Source organism: Equus przewalskii, unplaced genomic scaffold (genome assembly GCF_037783145.1).
Source record: "Equus przewalskii isolate Varuska unplaced genomic scaffold, EquPr2 ChrUn-10, whole genome shotgun sequence".
Taxonomy (NCBI): domain Eukaryota; kingdom Metazoa; phylum Chordata; class Mammalia; order Perissodactyla; family Equidae; genus Equus; species Equus przewalskii.
In genome coordinates, this window is record NW_027228747.1 from 68356 (window position 1) to 80403 (window position 12048).

The 12048-nt window shown below is 38.9% G+C and overlaps 1 protein-coding gene across 4 annotated transcripts in view; it reads left to right on the forward strand.

Annotated features, from left to right (window-relative positions):
- Window positions 1-12048, forward strand: part of LOC103552840 (histone-lysine N-methyltransferase ASH1L-like) — a 112203-nt gene that overhangs the window by 58905 nt on the left and 41250 nt on the right. The gene's annotated exons all lie outside the window — the stretch shown is intronic.

The window sequence follows — 12048 nt, forward strand, 5'->3', positions numbered from 1 at the left end:
CCATACTCAGTGAAAATATCCTTCAGGAATTAAGAGGGAATCAAAGCATTCTTAGATGAAAGATAACTAAGAGAATTTGTTGTCAGCAGATCTACCCTATAGGAAAAGGAAGTTTTCTGATCAGAAAAGAAATGAAAGAGAAGGAAGCTTGGGACATCAGGAAGGCAGAAAGAATACAGTAGCAAAAATATGGGCATATCCAATAGGTTTTCCTTCCCCTTCTGAGTCTTCTACGTAATTTTTTAATGGATGTAGCAAAAAATGTTAACGCTGCTGTTTTGTTAACAACTTAATGAGGCATAATTCACATACTCTACAGTTCACCCATTTAAAGCATACAGGGGTTTTTGGTATATTACATTATTAATTTTTTTAACATGGTAAAATATACATAGCTTAAAATTTACATTTTGACCATTTTTAAGTGTGTTATAAAGGCATTTAAGTACATTCACATTGTTTTGCAACTGTCACCACTGTCCATCTCCAGAACTTTTTCATCATCATACTTGAAACTCTGTACCCATTAAATAATAATTTCTCATTCATCCCTCCCACCAGCCTCTGGTAACCACTGTTCTTCTTTCTATCTAGGTGAATTTGACTATTTGAGGTGCCTCATGTAGTGGAATCTTAGAATATTTACACTTTTGTGTCTGCCTTATTTCACTTAGCATAATATCTTTAGGGTTCTTCCATGTTGTAGCATATATGAGAATTTCATTACTTTTTAGTGCTGAATAATATTCCCCTGTGTGTGTGTGTGTGTGCGCGTGTGTGCGCGCACATGCTCCACATTTTGTTTATCCATTCTTCCATCGATGGACATTTCTGTTGTTTCCACCATTTTCTAATTGTGAATGATGCTACTATGAACATTAGTTTACAATTTTCTGTTGAGGACCCTGCTTTCAATTCTTTGTTTATACCCAGAAGTGGAATTGCCGGATCATATAAGTCTATATTTAATTTTGGGGGAGCTGCTATACTATTTTCCACAGTGGCTACACCACTTTATATCCCCACCAGCAATTCTTGAAGGTTTAATTTCTCCACATTCTCAAGAACACTTGTTGTTTTCTGTTTTTTTCCTAATAGCCATCCTAACAGGTGTGAAATAGTGTCACATTGTGGTTTTAATTTGGTTTTCCCTAGCGATAAGTGGTGTCGAGCATCTCTTTGTGTGCTTGTTGGCCATTTGTATATCTTCTTTAGTGAAATGTCTATTGAAGTCCTTGTCCTTTTTTCTTTCTTTCTTTCTTTCTTTTTTTTTTTTTTTTTGGTGGGGAAGATTGGCCCCTGAGCTAACATCTGTTGCTAGTCATCCTGTTTTTGCTTGAGGAAGATCATCACTGAGCTAACATCTGTGCCAGTCTTCCTCTGTTTTGTATGTGGAGTGCAACCACAGTATGGCTTGATGAGCAGTGTGTAGGTACACGCCTGTGGTCCATACCCACAAACCCCAGGCCACTGAAGCAGACCATTCAAATTTAAACACTACAACAGCAGGCCAGACCCTCCATTTTTTAACTGAGTCATTTATCTTTTGTTCTTGAGCTTTAGCAGTTCTTTATGTATTCTGGATATTAATTCCTTCTCACGTGTGTGAATAGGAGAATATCTTTATCCTGTGGATAAATTTAATTACAGTAACTACCATAGTGGAGAGAGCAGCTCTAGTAATCAGGGTTGAATGTGGTTGTTTACAATAAAATTACAGATTTTTAAGTAAGGTTTAGAATGAATCAAAGGGCATAATTTGGTGGACAGGATTCAGTTTTAGGTGGGAAGAATGACACATGAGAATGTAAAAATGGAAGGGAACTGATTGTGTTTACAAACTGTGCTGGTACAGCTGTTACAGGTGACAGTATGGAGGATCCTCAAAAAATTAAAAATAAATCTACCATAGGATCCAGCAAGTCCACTTCTGGGAATGTATCCACAAGAAATGAAAACACAAACTCGAAAAAATATCTGCACCCCCATGTTCATAGCAGCATTATTTATAATAGCCAAGACATGGAAACAACCCAAGTCTCCATCGAGGGATGAATGGAGAAAGAAGTTGTGGTAGATATAAAATGGAATATTATTCAACCATTAAAAAATGAGGAAATCCTGCCATTCGAATGGACCTTGAGGGCATTATGCTAAGTGAAATAAGTTAGACAGAGAAAGACAACTACTATGTGATTTCACCTCTATGTGGAATCTTAAAAAAAAAAAAAAACTCATGGCAAAAGGGGTCACATCTGTGGTTACCAGAGGTGAGGGGAAGGGGGAGTAGGAGAAAGGTGGTCAAATGTGCAAACTTCCAGTTACAAGATAAGTACTAGGAATGTAATCTATAGCGTGATGACTATAGATAACATTGCTGTATGACGTGTGAAAATTGTTGAGAGTAAAAATCCTGAGTTTTCATTACAAGGGAAAAAAAATTCTTTTTTGGCTTTATCTTTTTATTGTATCTATAAGAGATGATGGATGCTAACTAAACTTACAGCAGTAATCATTTCACAATATATGTAAGTCAAACCATTATGCTGTACACTTTCAACTTATACAATGGTGTATGTCAATTATTTCTCAGTAACACTGAGGGGAAAATAAACTAGTAAACCAAGCAAAAAAAAAAAAAAAACCCAGAAATTGTACTTAGGAAGAGTAGAATTAAAGACATAGTGAGAAAAGGTGATGATATTGCTTAATAGGGTTAAAAGAGAATAATAAGTGGAGTACCTCAAAGCTTATCCCGTGGAATACATATTTCGTCCACTTACTCATTCAGAAAATATTTATTCAATACGCACTCTTTGATCAGGCAGTTTTCTAGATGCTTGGAATACAGGATGCATCAATAAACAAAATAGGTGAACATCCTTGCCTCTGTGGAGCTGTTATTCTTCCACTGGCAGAAAAAAATCACAATGTACCTTTCTTTTGGGGTCTCTTGTTTTTCCTGAGGCTGACAAAACCAAAAACCTGAATTCTACTGGTGTTTTGTTTACTGAAATTTAAACAGTTTCATTTTAGTGTCTTTGATCATTATAACTCCCTTGATGGCGTGCATTTCATTCAACCATTACCAGTTTCTCTCAAAGAACTACCACTACAGCTTTTCTTTGGGGCATATTGGCAGCATTTACATAGAATAACAAAGAGAAAATTAATAATTCCTGTCTATTTGTAGAGTGATATTATAATGCAGTACTCAGATTATATATAAACAATTTGAGCTTTTTATTGCCAGTCACCTTACTCTTACTTTTTAAAAAAGGAAAATTTTTGGCAGATTTTAATATATCTTCTTGAAAAGGAAAGAGACAAAGCCATTGCTATATTTCTTCTTTTTGTTGAGTACCTCCCTCTCCTTTGTTTTCCTCATTTGCCTAGCCTCTGTTTAACTGTAGAGTGTTTTTGTAGAGATGTTCCACTTCCAAGTCCTGTTGTTCGTTTCCCCTGCATATTAGGATTTTTTTTTTTTTTTTTTGAGGAAGATTAGCCCTGAACTAACATCCGTGCCCTTCTTCCTCTACTTTATATGTGGGATGCCTACCACAGCCAGGTTTGTCAAGCTGTGCCATGTCCACACCCGAAATCCGAACTGGTGAACCCCAGGCCGCCAAAGTAGAACGTGCGCACTTAACCGCTGCACCACCAGGCTGCCCTCTAGGATTGATTTTTTGTGAAAGAAGATTGCCATGGACTTTCTCCTTTTAACTTTCAAGGTCAACATAAGCTTAGAACTTCTGTAGTCTCTTCCTTAAAATGCCTTTGTTGCCCATAAATTCTTTTTTCTTTTTCTTTTGTTTTGGAGGGAGTGAAGAAGATTGTCCCTGAGCTAACATTTGTTGCCAATCTTCCTCTTTTGCTTGAGGAAGATTGTCGCTGAGCTAACATCTGTGTCAGTCTTCTTCTGTTTTCTGTGGGGTGTCACCACAACATGGCTTGATGAGCAGTACTAGGTCTGCACCCAGAATCCGAACCTCTGAACCCCAGGCCACCAAAGTGGAAGGCACAAACTTAACCACTGTGCCACTGAGCTGGCCCCTCAATTTTATTTCAAAGAGAAAATTAAAGTATTTCTTTATTCCTTCCCTAGTGATAAGTGGCAGGCCTTGAGATCTCAAGATTCTAGCACACAATAAGAAAAATCTGCAGAAGATATGGTTTCATCTGATTTTCAGATGGATAGAAAGTGATTTTTATCCCATTTCTTAAATGAGGATTAGCTAAAGAATAATTTTTTCCAAATGAGGAACTCCTGAATAGGTTCCCTTGAGGTATCATCTCCGCCAGAATTTGATCAAGGAAATCACTTTAGGTGAGTCTCACTTCTTAGAAATGAAGTATAGTCCTGGGCCACATAATGGAACATTTCACTCAACGACGAACCACGTATACAACAGTGGTCCCATAAGATTATAATGGAGCTGAAAAATTCCTATCGTGTAATGACATTGTAGCTGTCGTAACATCATAGTGCAATATATGACTCACATGTTTGTGGTGATGCTGGTATAAACAAACCTGCTGCCCTGCTGGTCATATGAAAGTATAGCACAGGGCTGGCCCCGTGGCATTGTGGTTAAAGTAAAGCGTGCTCCACCTCAGCGGTCTGAGTTCATGTGTTTGGATCCCAGGTGTGGACCTATACCACTTGTCAGCCATGCTGCAGCAGCATCCCACATACAAAATAAAGGAAGATTGGCACAGATGTTAGCTCACGGCTAATCTTCCTCAACTGAAAAAAAAAGAAGGGGGGTAGATTGGTGACAGATGTTAGCACAGGGCAAATCTTCCTTGTCACAAAAATATACACACAAAAAAATAAAAGTATAGCACATACAATTATGTAAGTGTGTAATGCTTGATAATGAACGACTATGTTACTAGTTAATATATTTACCATACTATACTTTCTATTGTTGTTTTAGAGTGTACTCTTTCTACTTATAAAAAAAAGGTTGCTGTGAAATGGTATGGCATGGATAGCAGAAGATGTGTAGCAGCCTTATACATCTCGTGTTACTGCTCCTCTTGATTGCATCATTTTCTCATTTTCTCTTGTGCTTGATTTAATCTTGTGTTGTTTTGTTCATCATGGCCCCTAAGCATTCAAAATCCACTGCTAATGTTGCCAGTAACAGGCCATGTCAAGTTATTGACCTGGAAACTCAATTAAAAGTGATTAAGAACTATGAAGGTGGAAAACCAATGATGGTTATTGCTTGCCAGTCAGGCATGTCTCATTTCACCATAGCTGTGATTTTGAAGAACAAGAACAAAGTGATGGAAGCTGTTAAAGCATCTGCTTCATTGAAGGCAACGAGACCAACAAAAATTTGAGAAGAGCCTATATCAGACATGAGAAACTTCTAATGACCTGGATTGAAGACCAGACACAGAAGCGTATTCCTCTCAGCACTATGACTATCATGGCCAAAGTGAAAATTTGTTTGCAATGTTGAAAAAAATGACTGACCTGACCAGAGTGGGGTTTTTTGTTGTTGTTGTTGTTTTAAAGATTCTATTTTTCCTTTTTCTCTCCAAAGCCCCCTGATACATAGTTGTATATTTTTAATTTTGGGTCTTTCTACTTGTGGTATGTGGGACCCCGCCTCAGTATGGCTTGATGAGTGGTGCCATGTCCGTGTCCAGGATTCGAACCAGCGAAACCCTGGGCCACTGAAGCAGAGTGCGCAAACTTAACCACTTGGCCACGGGTCTGGCCCCTGACCACAATATTGAATTTACTGCTAGCTATAGGTGGTTTAAACAATTTAAAAATTATTAATTACATAATGTGAAAGCAAGTGGTGAGTCTGTGAATGTTGATGTGAAGACAGCTAAAGAATTTTTGGAAACTCTTAGATAAGCTGATCGTGGAGGAAAATTACTTGCCAAAGCAAATATTCAATATGGATGAAAACCCCCTATTCTGGAAACAGATGCCTGAAAAGACTTTCAGCCATAAGAAGGCCAAGTCAATGCCAGATTTCAAGGCTTTTAACAACAGGATAACAGTCTTATTTGGGGGCAGTGTTGCATTGAAACCTTTGTGATCTAGCATAGTGAGAACCCTAGGGCCTTGAAGCATTGCCAGTGTACTACAAGAGCAATAATAAGTCATTGCTCCTTTTCCAAGATGCCTCCTGAGTTGCTTTGCCAGCAAAATGAAGACTTACTGTTGGGAGAATAACATACCTTTCAAGATTTTGCGTATTGTTGATAATGCTCCCAGACATCCTTGTTTTATTGGTGATCTTCATCCCAATGTTAAAGTGGTGTTTCTCCTTCCAAACACCAACTAGTGGATCAAGGAATTATAGCAGCTTTTAAGGCCTGCTACTTGAGTAGGACTTTTGCCCAGGCTGTTGCTCCAACTGAGGAAGAAACTGGGAAGACACCAGTGCACTTCTGGGATTACAACACCTATGAGTATATCAAGAACCTTGCTTGGGCTTGGGGTGATGTCACCAAGGAGTGCGTGAATGGCATCTGGAAGAAGACACTCAAGAGGTCCATCCATAACTTCAAAGGATTTACCAAGGATGAGGAGATTGCAAAAATCAACAAGGCTGTGGTTGAGATGGGAAACAACTTTAACCTGGATGTGGATGATGATGACATTGAGGAGCTCCTAGAGGTGGTTCTTGAGGTATTGATTAATGAGGAGTTCTTGCTGGAAGAGGAACACAAAGCTGAAGAAGAGGCAAGAGAAAAGGAAACTGTGGAAGAAGAAAAATCCCCAAGAAAATTCAGAGTGAAGGGTTTGGCAGAAGCTTTTGCAGACTTCAACAAGCTCTTTAAAAAATTTGAAAACACAGACCCCAATACCAAGAGGTTTTCATCAATAGAACAGAATGTTCACGGTGTATTATCTGCTTACAAGCAAGTCTATGAGAAAAAAAAAAAGAAGCTAAGCAAATCACCATAGACATATTTCTGAAAAGAATGGACACAACCTTAGGAAGAGTCTCAGGCATGTCCTTCAGGAGGTATTCCAGAACAAGGCATTGTTATCACAGGAGATGACAGCTTCATGTGTGTTATTGCCCTTGACCTTCCAGTGGGACAAGATGTGGAGATGGAAGACAGTGATATTGATGGTCCTCACCCTATGTGGGCCTAGGCTAATGTGTGTGTCTGTGTCTTAATTTTTAACAAAAGAGTTTAAAAAGTAGGAGTGACGTCAGTTTTCCCAGTAATCTCTCCCCTCCAACATACAGTGAAAAGGACATTCATACCCCAACAGAGGGCATCCAACCACAACACAAAAAACGTTGGAGAGGGGCCAGCCCTGTGGCCGAGTGGTTAAGTTCACGTGCTCTGCTTTGGTGGCCCAGGGTTTCACCAGTTCAGATCCAGGACGCAGACATGGCACCACTTGTCAGGCCATGCTGAGGTGGCATCCCACATGCCACAACTAGAAGGACCCACAACTAAAATATACAGCTATGTACTGAGGGCATTTGGGGAGAAAAAGCAGGAAAAAAAAAGGTTGGCAACAGTTTTTAGCTCAGGTGCCAATCTTTAGGGAAAAAAAAACATTGGAGAGACACATGCAGCCATACAACAGAGGGCAGAGAGGCTGGAGCCCCCCCTCAGAGGAGGTGGAACAGGGTAAGAGAAAACTTTGTGATCCAGGGGCCGTGGGTGGCCTCCAAGAAGGAAGGAATTGGGACGGACATTCGTTTGCGGGAACATCAAGGATCCCCAAGGGCCCTGGCAGCCTAGAGGGAAGCCCTCTACCAGGGCAGAAGCTCTCATTGGGGCTGACCTGATCAAGCTAACATCCCAGGAGAGCAGATAGCAAGAGCAGTGGGAGAAAACCCTGGGACTACACAGGAGAAGCACCCCTCCCCCTGCCCACCCAACACCAGCTCCCACACCTGGGATGTGGGCTGAAGGCAGAGGGCTCAGAATACATGGCTCTTGATCCCCACCCAGTGGTGGTAGGAGTTAACTGCAACCAGATAACACCAGGATGTGAAAAAACAGAGCCACTCCCACTAGCAATATCAAACATTATATTAGATCTCCAGAACAGAGAGAAAATGACAAGTACCCATATATCAGTCCTGAAGACACAGAAATATGTAATCTAAATGATAAAGAATTCAAAATAGCTATCATCAAAGAGAACTCAAGTTAAAAGAATGTAGAGAAACAATTCAACGAGTTCAGGAGCTACTTCACAAAAGAGATTGAAATTATACAGAAGAAACAATTAGAAATATTAGAGGTGAAAGGCACAATGGAAGAAATAAAACAAGATATCAATTCCCTGAATGCTGGAGCGGACATCATAGAAGAGTGAATTGGGATACTTGAGGATAGACATGTTGAAGTGCTCCAGATAGAGGGGGAGAGAGAACTAAGACTAAAAAGAAATGAAGAAAGTCTCTGAGAAATATCCAGCTCAATTAGGAAATGCAACATAAAAATTATAGGTATTCAAGAAGGAGAAGAGAAAGGCGAATGGAGCTGAGAGCTTGTTCAAAGAAACAATAGCAGAGAACTTCCCAAACCTAGGGAAGGAGATGGAAATCTATGTTGAGAGGCTACCAGATCTCCTACATATGTCAGTGTAAAAGGACCTACTGCAAGGCATATAGTAGTGAAACTGGCAAAAGTGAATGACAAAGGGGCTGGCCAGGTGGCAGCCTGTGGTTCACTGGTTCGGATCCTGGGTGTGGACATGGCACCGCTTGGTACACTATGCTGTGGCAGGCATCCCACATATAAAGTAGAGGAAGATGGGCACGGATGTTAGCTCAGGGCCAGTCTTCCTCAGCAAGAAGAGGAGGATTGGCTGCAGTTAGCTCAGGGCTAATCTTCAAAAAAAAAAAAAGAAAGTGTTCCTTCCCAGAGATATGATAGTTTAGCATATACCCTTTCAAACTTTTTCCTCTATGGATAGCTGTTTTTTCCCAATATTTTATTATGAAATTTTTTAGCATACAGAATGTTGGAAAAACTTTACAGTGAACACACAATATCTCATCACCTACATGTTGTCATAACATTTGACTTTATTTGATTTATGTATTTATCATATATCTATCCATCTGTTAATCCATCTTATTTTTGGATGCACTCCACAGTAAATTGCAGTCATTGATATACTTTCCCCTGAACATTTCAGCATACATATCAGAAGCAAAACCTCAATATTCTGTTTTTGAGAAAGATTAGCCCTGAGCTAACATCTGCTGGGCCAGGCCGCCAAAGCAGAACATGTGCACTTAACTGCTGCGCCACCAGGCCAGCCCTATAGGTTTTTCTTTTGAGGTGAATTTACGATCAATAAAATGCACAAATCTTAAATGTACATTTGCTGAGTTTTTCAAAATTTTCATACAACTTGTGTAACCCAAACTCTTCTCAAGAACATTATCATCACCCCAGAAAGTTCCCTCATGCCCTTTCCCAGTCAGACCCCACCATATATAGCTATTTAATTTTTTTCTTTTAGATTTTTTTTTTCCCTTTTTCTCCACAAAGCCCCCAAGTACATAGTTGTATATTCTTCGTTGTGGGTCCTTCTAGTTGTGGCATGTGGGACGCTGCCCCAGCATGGCTTGATGAGCAGTGCCATGTCCGCGCCCAGGATTCAAACCAACGAAACACTGGGCCGCCTGCGGCGGAGCGTGCGAACTTAACCACTCCGCCACGGGACCAGCCCCATATAGCTATTTAATTTTTTTAAGTGTTTAAAAAGTGAGCCCATAGTTTAATATTATTCTGTAAACTTGGAAAATATGCTTCCATATAAGTAAATGTATGCCTCATTTTGTTTTAACAGTTGCATATCTCATCATTTAAATGTACCAAAGCTTTACTTCCTCATTGGTTAAAGCTTTAAGTTGTTTCCACATTTTCATTATAGACTTTGTAGTTATACATTTATCTTTGATTCCCTTTGATTCCCTCTCAAGTGGCCTCTAGTCTTCTATTAGCTGTACTCCAGAATCTTGTTATATTACTTTAGCTCCATACGTTATTTCTCTGTAGATGTACTTGTAATCCATGCTGCTGTATCATCATATTTGTCAAATGAATAAATTCATTATACATTACGTGTTAACATAAATAGCATTTTTTTAATGAAAAATAGCTTTCCCCAAAAAATTTTCATGAGAAAAGTGACTTTACATTTTTCCAAATCTCTTTAATATCTGGCTTAATATAAGACAGCTGGATTTTCTAATCTGTTTTTGCATTCGATCTGTTGTGGTGTTATTTTGTTAAGGTGTTACTTTGTTTAAGTACATGAAGAAATCTGACATCACACAGATAAAAGTTGTAAAAGAGAGGAATATTTTAATAATTTCATATATTGTAGATATTCTTCTTTGGTGTTGTAGCAAAAACATAAATGTAATAGTTCCTTAAAGGTGCATTGCAATGTGCAGTATGAAATCAATGAACTTTTTGTATTCTGTTACATTAAAATCCATTGGTCTCTCTTGCAATTTAAATGCATTTTTTACTCATGTGTGATTTTATCCCTTCATGCATTGGTCATTGAAAAATCCTGATTCACTAAATTATATTGTTCTTTCATTCCCTCTATGGATCCAAAACAGCTCACTTTTGTTAATATTGCCACTTATTTCATAAGAACAAGTTAAGTATTGGGAAACTGAGAATCTCTTGGTAGTGGACACAAGTTTTCCAAAATTCCAATGGTTGCTTTAAACTCAAACATATTTTCATAGTTGTGTTTCTTCACTTCACTCATTTTCAGTTCCTAAGTTGAAATAATCGTCGTTTGTCAGTTCTTTCCAGTAAAAATAGTGTTCTGTGAAAAAAGCAACTAGTTCAACTCACTATTCAGATGTTTGCACAAGTGCAATTCCTTGAGACAACCATCATACCTCAGTACGCAGCAGAAGTACTTTCTGCGTACTTCCATTGTGTCATGCGGAATATTAAAAATTTTGACTTGTGGGTCAAGATTTAATATAATTTTTGCTACTTCATCAAGAGCTTTCCTGTTTTTTTTTTTTTTTTGAGGAAGATTAGCCCTGAGCTAACAGGTCCTGCTTATCCTCCTCTTTTTGCTGAGGAAGACTGGCCCTAAGCTAACATCCGTGCCCATCTTCCTCTGCTTTATATGTGGGACGTCTGCCACAGCATGGCTTGCCACGCAGTGCCATGTCTGCACCCAGGATCTGAACCAGCAAACCCTGGGCCACAGAAGTGGAACGTGGGCACTTAACCGCTGCGCCACCGGACCGGCCCCAAGAGCATTCTTTTTTTTTCTTTTTTTTTTTTTTTTTGCTATACCAATTTTTTTTTATTGAGTTATTGATAGGTTACAATCTTGTGAAATTTCAATTGTACATTAATGTTTGTCAGTCATGTTGTAGGTGTACCACTTCACCCTTTGTGCCCACCCCACCTTTCCCCTGGTATCCACTAAACTGTTCTTAGTCCATAATTTTAAATTCCTCATATGAGTGGAGTCATACACAGATTATCTTTCTCCCCAAGAGCATTCTTAAATGATACGGGCATAGTTCATTTGTACTAATTTCATTCTACTAGTACAATTTTGTGCCACTTGCCTTGATTCATACTAAGGTGCAAGCAGTTTTAGCCAACATTGCTTTTGCACCATTAGTACAAATGACAGCATAATGAAAATGGCATATAACATCTTAGTAGTGTTAGTAAACTAGTTTTGATCTCTCATATCCCCCTGGGGTTAGCAGAGCACACTTTCAGACCTGCTGGTCTAGAGACACAATGATAGGACAGATATCCAGCTAAAAAAGAAAAGTGTAAGTCCTGCAAGAAATAAGTCTAGCATTCTAGCACTTCAAGAACAGCAAGGTCATTTAGAGTAAGGAAATTGAAGAGGCCACTTTACAGTTGAAACGGGGCTTGGAAATTGGCTTTAAAAAGTAGTAGTATTTAAATTGGTAGTGAAGAAACATTAACAGATCATAAATTTGCGTGTAAATACGCTTGAAATATTTTACTTCTATTATCCCTAATATCAGGGACTTCTGTTTTAGAAAGCTCTTATTC